The sequence below is a fragment of the Astatotilapia calliptera genome, chromosome 13, assembly GCF_964374335.1.
Source record: "Astatotilapia calliptera chromosome 13, fAstCal68.1, whole genome shotgun sequence".
NCBI lineage: Eukaryota > Metazoa > Chordata > Actinopteri > Cichliformes > Cichlidae > Astatotilapia > Astatotilapia calliptera.
In genome coordinates, this window is record NC_137434.1 from 3,828,383 (window position 1) to 3,841,896 (window position 13,514).

The 13,514-nt window shown below is 42.1% G+C and overlaps 1 pseudogene; it reads left to right on the plus strand.

The window, feature by feature from the left end:
- The first annotated feature begins 2,939 nt into the window (after positions 1-2,939).
- Positions 2,940-11,727, plus strand: LOC145419801 (uncharacterized; annotated as a pseudogene).
- Positions 11,728-13,514: the final 1,787 nt, after the last annotated feature.

A 13,514-nucleotide genomic window follows, 5' to 3' on the forward strand; every position in this document is an offset into this window, starting at 1 on the left:
ATTTCAGGCTGTCAGTGCGTGGATACATCACTGTTTCAGATACATTTCACTTGAGGTAAACTGTAACTGTAACCATGACAATCTATTATACAATTTATACAGCCTTTGACCTACTTGTGTTTACCTGACTGCTGTGGTCTTTCTCTAAGCGTGAGAATCTATCAAAGAAATCCAACATAATTCAGTATTCCTTTAATATAACAATCTTCCCTGTGAAATTGCACAACTAATACCACCTGAAACTGTGATCAACATGAAACTGTTATTTTACAGTAAACTTGTCTTAATCTGCAACAAGTTATTAGTGAAAAAAAAGATTGTGTAACTTTTATAGTTTTTATTGTTGTATGTTTGAAATATATTTTTTCTTTTGTTACTGTATTCTCATTATATTAGTTTAAAACACCTATCTATTTATAGAACAAAAGCTTTTTTTAAAGTATTTTTTCCTTTCTTGAATAAAGGCAAGATATGTGTTTTTGATGTAATTCCACGAGTCCCTTGCGGCTCATACTGATGGAAACACTGATGTATTCAAAATTTTTCTCATCAAATACACTAAATCATATCACACATTTATGTCTAAGAACAACTAAGGCGTAGATGTGCTATTGTGACAGTTAAATAATCAGTTTGAACATTTACATATCCATAATCCTTTGTTTTCACTCATGTGTAACTGTCAAAAGTGACCATGACCATCTTGAAGTTGCTTTCTAATTTTATTGGTTAACTTCTTATAACTTGCCTAGAAACCCATATTAGGTACTTTCTAGTTGCTAGCGATGAGTAGATTCATAATCTCAATTTAAGGTGACACAGTTAGCAGTTAATGCACCACCTCAAACAAAATGAAGCATAGAAAAACATGTTTATCACCCAAAGGCCTATCACACTTGAGTAATTATAAAAATATATTCTGTTCATTTGAAATAAAATTTTTAATCATGACATGTATTTATTAATTTTAGTATATCGTAACACAGTATCCATGTTCAATTTAATTTTCATTTAATTGTTTCATTTTTCTGTGCAATATTTTGAAATGATTGTTATCCCCTTCATTTGTCCCAAAAGGAAGATATCCAAGATGACATATGGTGACCTGTCTGTAGATGAAAACAAGCAACAGCGATAAAGGTTTTAGTGGGTTAAATAGTAGGTGGATAGGTCAGTATGTGGCAACCTGTTAAAGGCATTAAGACGCTTTTAGTAGAATTCTGCATCTATTTCGAGAGTCTCCACATGAACCTGCAACTTGTACTCTTCCACATCTCCTCAGTCGAGCCACAGTGTGAGAGAAAAAGTTGCTTAGCTCAGTAGTTTCACTGTGAGGCTATCACTGGTGTAGAGTCCTCCTATCAGCTGGCTTCTGTCAACTTCTATCTCTCCACTTCTCTCCCTTTCTCCTACTCCTTCTGTCTTCGCTCTCTTCTTCACTCCCTGCATGAACCCAGCTTTACTTCTTCCACGCATCTGCATAGCTATCTATCTGTCTCTCTCACCCTTTTCCTGTCCTCTTCTGTGTGCCTCTGTCGTTCAGTCTGTCTATATCCACTGACCCTGTCCTCATTACCGTCACAACACTGCAGCAGCTGGTTGCCTGAGTCACAGCCACCATTGTCGATTCCTCACTCGTCCAACTCGCACCCACTTAACAAAGTGAGGAAGGGAGGGAGAGACAGATACTGAGTAGAAAACAGGTGAAAAGAAGAGGGCAAGTGGGGAAAAGGAGAGTGAGGGAAAGTGTGAGTGAGGAAGGCACAGATTTAAAAAAAAAAGGGAAAGTGAAATTCACAGAAACAGGCAGTACTTCAAAGATATGTACTTATGCTTGTGGTTTTAAATGAATAGATTTTCTCTTTGGCATCCGTATAGATATCAGTCTCTATTCTGACATAAAACAATCAAAGTCAGACTCAACTTTTCTATTTGCTATTGCTTTCTAAGAACTCTCCTATGAAGTAGTTATAAAGACATTTCTACAATCATGATTCAGCAAGTTTCAGCCTGTGAATAACTGGAGAGCTCTGGTATGTGAAAGGCAGCAGTTCAAATATCTAATAGTATGATTAAGGATATCCAGGCCACATTACTGGCCTGCACAGTGACATCACATATATGACATATATGACATAATCAGAGATGGGCAGTAACGCGTTACTTGTAACGCGTTACTGTAATCTGATTACTTTTTTCAAGTAACGAGTAAAGTAAGGGATTACTATTGCAAAAACGGTAATTAGATTACCGTTACTTTTCCGTAGGAACGCTGCGTTACTGCGTTACTAAAACCGTGATTTTTTGCGAGAATGTCTCACGATAAGCGAGTGCGCCATTAGTGACAACAGCTGTGTGCAGATCAACAATGGATCATATATCGATTGTGGGAGAGAGTATGAGCGTGCAGCGTTTAAAGCTTGGAAGTACTGACCTTACTTTGAGTTTGATTCCATAAAAAGTGACAAAAACATTTGCGTCCATTGTGCGTGGGAAGAAAACTTCTTTTTACAGCGAAAAAAACCCCTAAACAAGCACCGAGTGCGCAACAACGTAATGGGAAATTCACAGAGAAACTCGCGGATTCTTCAACTGACCGCTGCACACCTGCACCAGGGTAAACCTCCGCCTACCCCAGTCCTGCTTTACAGGTGAAAATAGAGCAAAAGGACCGCTGAGTCTTTGACTTTATTTATTTTCTGCTGTGTTTTACTTGCATCTATTTGAAAGACTGAGTGTAAACACAAAAAACATTTTATTAGATAGAGAGGTGATATGATCATGGCAAGTTCTTCTTATTTCATTGTGTAATCTTCACATGCTTCATCTGAAGCACACTTTCTGTGTATTCATTTGCTAATTTATAGTCAGAGTATTCACTTACTGTTTCTTTAAGGTTTTGCTAGCTTAGCTTAGCTCGTAGCCAATTTGCTAGCAACATGGCCTCTTCACCTGAACCCCCATTGTGTCAGATGTTTAGTTACTCCTCGGCTTCCTTTAGCAGTAATGATACTTGTAATAAATATAGCCTATTAACAGCTCTGGAGGCCAGGATTGCTGAATTGGAGACTCGGTTTCACACCCCTGAAAAACCTGTTGCTACCCAGACCCCTGTATTGGGTGCAGCCGAAGGTAGCGTAGACCTCGCTAGCTCTCCCCCCAGCAGACTGCCCCGAGGAGCTAGGGAAACAGGAAGGCTGGGTGATGTTGAAGAGGAAGCATAGTCTTAAACAGAAGCCCCCGGTACACAACGAACCTGTTCACGTGTCTCAATGCTTTTCCCCACTCGGCAACACACCCGCCGGGGATCAAACTCTGATTATTGGTGTTCTGAGAAATGTGAAGCTAGAGACACCAGCAACTATAGTCAATTGTCTTCCAGGGCCCAGAGGACGTGACATTAGAGACATAAAACTGCTAGCTAAGGGTAAACGTAAATTCAGTAAAATTATAATTCACGTCGGCAGTAATAACACTTGGTTACATCACTTGGAGGTCACTAAAATTAATATTCCATCAGTTTGTAACTTTGCCAAAACAATGTCGGACTCTTTAATTTTCTCCGATCCGCTCCCCAATCAGACCAGGAGTGACATGTTTGGCTGCATGTTCTCCTTAAATTTGCTGCCTGAGTGGTGTCCAAAACATGACGTGGGCTTTATAGATAATTGGGAAGCTATCTGGAGGAAACCTGGTCTTGTTAGGAAAGGGTATATATATATATATATATATATATATATATATATATATATATATATATATATATATATATATATATATAAAAAAACACCCAGCACGCCCCTGCGGGCGGTTTATCCTTCAAGCTCGGGTCCTCTACCAGAGGCCTGGGAGCTTGAGGGTCCTGCGCAGTATCTTAGCTGTTCCCAGGACTGCGCTCTTCTGGACAGAGATTTCCGATGTTGTTCCCGGGATCTGCTGGAGCCACTCGCCTAGCTTGGGAGTCACCGCACCTAGTGCTCCGATTACCACGGGGACCACCGTTACCTTCACCCTCCACATCCTCTCGAGCTCTTCTCTGAGCCCTTGGTATTTCTCCAGCTTCTCGTGTTCCTTCTTCCTGATATTGCTGTCATTCGGAACCGCTACATCGATCACTACGGCCGCCTTCTTCTGTTTGTCTACCACCACTATGTCCGGTTGGTTAGCCACCACCATTTTGTCCGTCTGTATCTGGAAGTCCCACAGGATCTTAGCTCGGTCATTCTCCACCACCCTTGGGGGCATCTCCCATTTTGACCTCGGGACTTCCAGGTTGTACTCAGCACAGATGTTCCTGTACACTATGCCGGCCACTTGGTTATGGCGTTCCATGTATGCCTTGCCTGCTAGCATCTTGCACCCTCCTGTTATGTGCTGGATTGTCTCTGGGGCATCTTTACACAGCCTGCACCTGGGGTCTTGCCTGGTGTGATAGACCCCAGCCTCTATGGATCTTGTGCTCAGAGCTTGTTCTTGTGCTGCCATGATTAGTGCCTCTGTGCTGTCTTTCAGTCCAGCTTTGTCCAGCCACTGGTAGGATTTCTGGATATCAGCCACCTCCTCTATCTGCCGGTGGTACATACCGTGCAGGGGCCTGTCCTTCCATGATGGTTCCTCGTCTCCCTCCTCTTTCTTGGGTTTCTGCTGCCTGAGGTATTCACTGAGCACTCGGTCAGTTGGGGCCATCTTCCCAATGTATTCTTGGATGTTCCTTGTCTCATCCTGGACTGTGGTGCTGACACTCACCAGTCCCCGGCCCCCTTCCTTCCGCTTAGCGTACAGCCTCAGGGTGCTGGACTTGGGGTGAAACCCTCCATGCATGGTAAGGAGCTTTCTTGTCTTTATGTCAGTGGCTTCTATCTCCTCCTTTGGCCAGCCTATTACCCCAGCAGGGTACCTGATCACGGGCAGGGCGTACGTGTTGATGGCCCGGATCTTGTTCTTACCATTCAGCTGACTCCTCAGGACTTGCCTGACCCTCTGCAGGTACTTGGTGGTTGCAGCCTTTCTAGCGGCCTCTTCATGCTTCCCATTTGCCTGCGGGATCCCCAGGTACTTGTAACTGTCCTCTATGTCTGCAATGTTGCCTTCTGGTAGTTCAATCCCCTCAGTTCTGACTACCTTCCCTCTCTTTGTTACCATCCGACTACACTTCTACAGTCCGAACGACATTCCAATGTCATTGCTGTATAGCCTGGTAGTGTGGATCAGTGAATCGATGTCTCGTTCACTCTTGGCATACAGCTTGATGTCATCCATGTACATCCATGTATATATATATATATATATATATATATATATATATATATATATATATATATATATATATATATATATATATACATACATATACATACAGTGGGGCAAAAAAGTATTTAGTCAGCCACCGATTGTGCAAGTTCCCCCACTTAAAATGATGACAGAGGTCAGTAATTTGCACCAGAGGTACACATCAACTGTGAGAGACAGAATGTGAAAAAAAAAATCCATGAATTCACATGGTAGGATTTGTAAAGAATTTATTCGTAAATTAGGGTGGAAAATAAGTATTTGGTCACCTCAAACAAGGAAAATCTCTGGCTCTCACAGACCTGTAACGTCTTCTGTAAGAAGCTTTTCTGTCCCCCACTCGTTCCCTGTATGAATGGCACCTGTTTGAACTCATCATCTGTATAAAAGACACCTGTCCACAGCCGCAAACAGTCAGACTCCAAACTCCGCCATGGCCAAGACCAAAGAGCTTTCGAAGGACACCAGGAAAAGTATTGTAGACCTGCACCAGACTGGGAAGAGTGAATCTACAATAGGCAAGCAGCTTGGTGTGAAAAAATCAACTGTGGGAGCAATCATCAGAAAATGGAAGACATACAAGACCACTGATAATCTCCCTCGATCTGGGGCTCCACGCAAGATCTCATCCCGTGGGGTCAAAATGATCATGAGAACGGTGAGCAAAGATCCCAGAACCACACGGGGGGACCTGGTGAATGACCTGCAGAGAGCTGGGACCAAAGTAACAAAGGTCACCATCAGTAACACACTACAACGGCAGGGAATCAAATCCCGCAGTGCCAGACGTGTTCCGCTGCTGAAGCCAGTGCATGTCCAGGCCCGTCTGAAGTTTGCCAGAGAGCACATTGATGATACAGCAGAGGATTGGGAGAATGTCATGTGGTCAGATGAAACCAAAGTAAAACTTTTTGGTATAAACTCAACTCGTCGTGTTTGGAAGAAGAAGAATACTGAGTTGCATCCCAAGAACACCATACCTACTGTGAAGCATGGGGGTGGAAACATCATGCTATGGGGCTGTTTTTCTGCCAAGGGGACAGGACGACTGATCCGTGTTAAGGACAGAATGAATGGGGCCATGTATCGTGAGATTTTGAGCCAAAACCTCCTTCCATCAGTGAGAACTTTGAAGATGAAAGGAGGCTGGGTCTTCCAACATGACAATGATCCAAAACACACCGCCCGGGCAACAAAGGAGTGGCTCCGTAAGAAGCATTTGAAAGTCCTGGAGTGGCCTAGCCAGTCTCCAGACCTCAACCCCATAGAAAATCTGTGGCGGGAGTTGAAAGTCCGTGTTGCTCGGCGACAGCCCCAAAACATCACTGCTCTCGAGAAGATCTGCATGGAGGAATGGGCCAAAATACCAGCTACTGTGTGTGCAAACCTGGTAAAGACCTAAAGTAAACGTTTGACCTCTGTTATTGCCAACAACGATTATGTTACAAAGTATTGAGTTGTATTTTTGTTATTGACCAAATACTTATTTTCCACCCTGATTCACGAATAAATTCTTTACAAATCCTACCATGTGGATTCATGGATTTTTTTTTCACATTCTGTCTCTCACAGTTGAAGTGTACCTCTGGTGCAAATTACTGACCTCTGTCATCATTTTAAGTGTGGGAACTTGCACAATCGGTGGCTGACTAAATACTTTTTTGCCCCACTGTATATACACATAAAAAACACCCAGCACGCCCCTGCGGGCGGTTTATCCTTCAAGCTCGGGTCCTCTACCAGAGGCCTGGGAGCTTGAGGGTCCTGCGCAGTATCTTAGCTGTTCCCAGGACTGCGCTCTTCTGGACAGAGATCTCCGATGTTGTTCCCGGGATCTGCTGGAGCCACTCGCCTAGCTTGGGAGTCACCGCACCTAGTGCTCCGATTACCACGGGGACCACCGTTACCTTCAACCTCCACATCCTCTCGAGCTCTTCTCTGAGCCCTTATATATATATATATATATATATATATATATATATATATATATATATATATATATATATATATTAGGGGTGCAACAATACACAAAATTCACGGTTCGGTTCGGTTCGATACTTTGGTGTCACGGTTCGATATTTTTTCGATACAAAAAAAATGTTCATGCCTTTTTAATTTGTCATTTATTAAATTTTCACGGCACATTCCGCACCACATCTCTGTGCGTTCATCATTTGTTTGAAGCCAGCTCACCCCCTGCAACTACTTTTCCGAGAATACGTGCTTCTTTTGTGGTTCGGACTCCTTCTGACATTTCTTTGGAGGTGGAGGAACATCACAGTAATTGCTTAAAGGAGCTTGCTTCTTCGACATCTTTAAGAGTTCTAAACAAATGTCTGTCCTCCTCCTGAAAATCTTATGTATGCAAACACGCGTTGCAACTTCTTATCTTGTGCCCGTTTTTTATTTTGACAGCGAATGCGCACCTGCGGACCACTTATGTGCAGCCCTGGTTATTTCGCTTGTCATATTGCAGCCACAGAAATTCTTTTGTCCATGAAACCATAAAGCTGCACTTTCTTTTTGCCTTATAGTCTGATTTGTCATAACTTTTCCGTTTTGTGGTAAGTTTTTCTTTGGCTGTCACTTCTTCACCCTGACCTGTCTTATTTGGCTCAGCAGAACTAAAATATTGTGGTGAGCTCAGACAAGGAGGAGACGGAGGTATCGTTTGGTCTTGCTTCCCGTGAGCTAGCCAGGGAGCACAGCCGTTTATTGACATCTGCAGAAGAACACTGCCGCTAGCTAACTGCTCAGCGCGGTAACAGCACAGCAACAACAACACCACCACACAGGGCGCCCTCTGACCCCGGAAGGACACACCGTCGCAGCGAGAGGGCGTCACCCGTCACTATGGCAACATAAACAAAACAAAACATAACTGTACAAACAGAACCCATGTTGCAAGGAGAGCTTAACTTCTGTCTTGCTAGCTTGCCCTGCGCTCTTCCTTCTGACTATGCTGTCTGTGTTGAGCGCTCAGTGGATCTGCGCTCGACAGTGCAGCCTAGGCGGAGTAGTCGAACGCAGATTCACTGAGCGCTCAACACAGACAGCATAGTCAGAAGGAAAGTTGATAAAATAAATTACAAATGTTGTATTGTTCGATACATATGCGTACCGAACCGAAAGCACTGTATCGAACGGTTCAATATCGATACGAATATCGTTGCACCCCTAATATATATATATATATATATATATATTAGGGGTGCAACAGGCAAATTGAACCTCATTCAGATCTGGCGTTTGGAATTATTTTGGTTTTCATGTGAGTATGACCCTGAAGGTAAGCGAGTCATGGACTAAAGTAAAACAGTATGTTGGATGTGCCACACAATGCTCAATTACATGGGTGGGAACTAGTGTGTTAGCGCAGTTAGCTCGTTAACGTGTTGGCCGTCTAGCCCCATGCACGGAGCGATCGGCGGTAGCTCGTTAACGGAGATTTGCCGTGTTGTGGCGTTAAGGTTATTTCAACGAGATTAACCTGAAAGCACTAGTGGGAACACAATGAATATGAATGCACATTTACGCCGACATCATCCTAGTGCAAAGACAAAAACAACAAGCATGCTACTAACTTTAGCCGAGTCATTTAGACAGCATGATTCTCCTTATGCTGCTGAGAATATAGCCCAGAAGAAGCGGATAGTATAGCTTTTATTTTGGAAAGAGACATTTCTCTGTAATAAACTCTCTTTTCCAAAGATGAGTGATTCCTCAATCAGATACAGGGCTTGCAATATCGCTAGCCCGACGTCCTGGAGCTAGCGATTTTTTCAGTCGGGCTACCAAAATCTATCTCTGCCCTGCCCGTCGGGCTATTGTAGGAAAAATATATGTCAATGCTTTTGCATTCTTTCAGAAATGTAGCTGGGTAATTATGTCATTGGCATCGGTGAGCCACTGTCAATATGTGACATATTGAAGTCGCGTTTGAATTTGCGCTTGTTTTTTTGCTTTCACTTTGCAATCGTGCGAACTGTGTATAGACAGTGACAGCACTGATCTGTGAGTGATGATAATTTGTGCACCAATTCCTCTGACATGGTCTTATTAATCGTTAGCTTACTATGCAAACATGACAAGTGAAATCTCCCACAGCAAGCTTAAACATGTGAGAGGTTGATCGCGCAGAGAATCGCTGAGCTTATGTGAGTGAGTGTGTAAAAGCATTTCAGTTCTGCTGAGCCAAATAAGACAGGTCAGGGCGAAGAAGTGACAGCCAAAGAAAAGCTTACCACAAAACGGAGAAGTTATGACAAATCAGACTATAAGGCAAAAAGAAAGTTCAGCTTTATGGTTTCATGGACAAAAGAATTTCTGTGGCTGCAATATGATGAGCTAAATAACCAGGGCTGCACATAAGTGGTCCGCAGGTGCGCATTCGCTGTCAAAATAAAAAAACACGCACAAGGGTTAGGGTTAAATTTAAAAACTGTACTTTTGAGTTAAAATATATATTTATAATTTTAATAAATGACAAATTAAAAATGCATGAACATTTTTTTTGTATCGAAAAAATATCGAACCGTGACACCAAAGTATCGAACCGAACCGAACCGTGAATTTTGTGTATCGTTGCACCCCTAATATATATATATATATATATATATATATATATATATATATATATATATATATATATATATATATAATAAGAAATCATCATCATTCCAGCATACTCATACTCATATTTTCACTGCATCACCTAATAATGTCGTTATGGCTTCTTGATACGTTATTGCAGTAATATTTGCAACTGTAAAAAGGTTACATTTTTAATACATTTTCAGGAATCTATTGTACATTTATATCCAGCATCCAACATATCATACTTTACTCTTGTTCAGAGAATATCCATGGGTTTACCAGAAGGAGCTCACCATTTTTATTGTAGGCTACAGGACATGTCCTGCTGTGTAACAGAAATGTTTTTTTTATTATTATTTCTTAAATTAAATTATTTTTTTTTATTTGATAGTTAAACCACTCCAGTTTGAGACTTATTAGCATGTCGCACTGATGAACCAGTGATAGTTGACTATTTTCATGCTTTAGATGAGATGTATTGTTCAGAGGGCCCGGTGGCACCAGTGTCCGGCAGCCTCACCTCTGTCAGTGCGCCCCAGGGTGGCTGTGGCTACACTGCAGCTTGCCATCTCCAGTGTGTGAATGTGTGGATGACTGTGTATAGTGTAAAGCGCTTTGGGGTCCTTAGGACCAAGTAAAGCGCTATACAAATACAGGGCATTTACCATTTATAAATCTGAAGGCAATAATAATCACATCAATATGATGTCATTGGAAATAGGGTTTACTGTACTTTCTCATCACCTTTGGTTCCTCCAAGGTTATTACCCTGACTCCTTCTCGGATCAGTTATTTTGATGTTATACGATTTAGAAACGGAGCCTAACTAGACTAGACAAACATAACTTAACTCATTAAGGCTATTTCCCATGTTTCATGAACCATTTCAGAAAGGTTGATCCAAATATAGACAGATATAGACATATTCTTCCAAGCATTACAACAGCAAGAAGAATTCCTTATTCATTTATGAATCTGCATCAGCTCCCATTCTGGAAAACTACTAGAGCTGCATAGAATTTTAACCCATGTAAATGAAAAAAGAACAGTCTGAGTTAAACTGCAGAGGTGACTTTTGACATAAAGTAATCTCCAGCCAGGGAATAGTCATAAATATGGATGTGAAATCAAGATATTTTATCCTCTCGAACTTCTTTTTTTTTACTGTGTATTTATTGGTATAAATCTGTCTTTCGAGGTTTGTGTGTTTTTTTAAAGAACAAACTGAAGTTATGCTTTATGCAGTATGAAAATTGTGAAACACAATTGCAAAGTGAGTTGCTGGTTCCCAGTCAGTTTATGATTACTGTGGACCAAAGTCTGGAAGCGTGATTTAAAATTATTATCTATATTTGTTCAAAAATTACACCAATAATATAATGACTCTATACTGGGAGACACTCCCCTGGGTGGTACAGGAAACGTCTCTCAGAGTTTTTTATGGCACCAAAGACGTTTTTAGCTCTCTGTCCGATCATCACCTTTATTAAGAGTGGACGCTTGAGGCGAGCAGGAGAACAATGTGGATAGATAGTCAGAAGGACAAGGTAAGGCTGCTGCGAAGGAGGGCGAGATAGTGGCTGTGTGAGTGTGTGTGTGAGGGAGTGGGAGAACGGGAGGGGAGGGGAAGGGTGGGAGCAGGTCGAGCTTAGCCAATCCTGTGCCTTGCACTCTCATCTGAATTAAGCTGTGCAAAACAGGCCCCAGGGCTTGGTTGCTAAGCAGTGAGATGGGCTTGCCGATTTCCACAGAGACCTCAGTGGCGAGAGCCTCTCTGATGGCCTGAACCAGAAACCCCATAATAATGAGCAGCACCACGGCAACAATAGAGACCCCAAATAACGGGGTGTGCGCCTCTCGTTTGCTGTAATGTGGGGAATTATGCATGTTATGCAGGATAATTCCATTGTACTGCTTTACCTCATGTTGCGAAACTGAGAGTGACCTCCCAAAAATGCCTTGTGGGGTATGTTATCGCACTCTTTAGGCTCTTTTTTTTTAGCCAAGGAAATAGTCAGCAGTGTTTCCTTATGTCGCTGTTGGGTAATCTATGGGATCTCAAGTTCCGTTCCTCTTCCTCTTTGTTTGCATCTCTAGCTGAGGGGGGTCATCTTTCTAGCTATTTTGTAATTTGTAGCCATAGAGACATGTTGGTAAACTTGGTAACTGTGGCAGCAGGGATTCTATTTGTTTCCCTGAGAGCTCTTGAGGTCTGCTCATAAGGGCATTTTCCTGAGGTCTTGTTTTTTTTCCTTCTTCTTCTTCTTCTTTGGGGGGAGAGGGGCTGGGGTACAGCAGGCGAAGGAATTGCAGGTGACCTTTTGGATTTTAGAGAGTGGAGAAAGCTAAACAAGCCAAAGTCTGTTAGTCTGTCAACAAACACTTAAAGGTCTCAGGAGAAGTTGGGAGCCTCCGGGGGCCAAGGAATGCTATTCATCTGGAGTGTAGGCAAGTACGACCAAGGATGCTTCAACAGAGCACATAAACAAGGACAAATGCCCAGCCATTCTCGTAATAATCTGGTAGCAATATGCAGACGCTGGCTGGGGCACTGTATGGGACTGCATGTTAAAGGTTAAGTGAAACATATGAATAATTATGTGCTGTCTTACTGATTCCCTTGTTTGGAGGTCCAGAAACATTTGCAAATGTTAGCGATGGCATTGTAGATGTAGATGCATTTGTAGATTGCTGCAGCATCTTCGTGTTGTGTGTGTGTGTGTGTGTGTGTGTGTGTGTGCAGGCATGCGTGAGAGATGGGATGACTGACAGGGATGCTGTGACATTTTTGGTGTGATTATAATGTATTTTTTAATCTGATTAATATAGATTTGGACATTGCTGCCTGGAGGTGAGCTAAAATGTCATATCTGAATCACAACTGGTAATCCTGCATTACACTATTTCACTATTCTCTTTCAATTGGGTTTTTTTTTTAAGATACTTTATTAAATGGATTTATGTTTCATTGACAAAATTTCCCTCCCAAGTTGGGGAAGAGTGTCCCAGGAGATGTAGAAGTGACAGAAAATAGATCCTTTGACAGATGAATAAAATCAAACTCGGCTCTCAACTTTTTCCTTTTCATTGCTCAGTTCCTTTTTAGGGTCCACTTATATTCATGGATTAAGCAACGTATTCAATGGGCTCTCATGAGCCCTCTTGTGTCACAAACAGCCAGTAATATACCTTTAAACATGATGATTAACATAATACCGACTGATCAAACCTCTCCCGAGCAGAGTCCCAGCTTTTAAAATAAAAGTTTGTTGACTTTCACCTGCACTTCTCTAAACAGGACGACGATCTTGCAAGTACCGGGAACTGACTTTTTTTTGCTATTTACACTATACCTTTACAGAAATGTTAATTAACCGCATTTGAATAGGAAAAAAAAATACCCAGCAGAAAAAGAAGAAAAGTACATTTTAAATGACAGTGTTAGTGGTGGCCCGATGTGGCCAGGCAATTAGCTGCTGCCAGGGAAGGCGACTGTGGCGATTTTTCTTGCTTAACTCATTAGAGGGGTCTCCGGCAGTGTGCTCACTCATGTCAGGCCCGCATAATTACTTTAAAACAAGGGGGAAAAAAATCAAAGTAGCCACTGTCTGGCATTGTTCGCTGCCCCC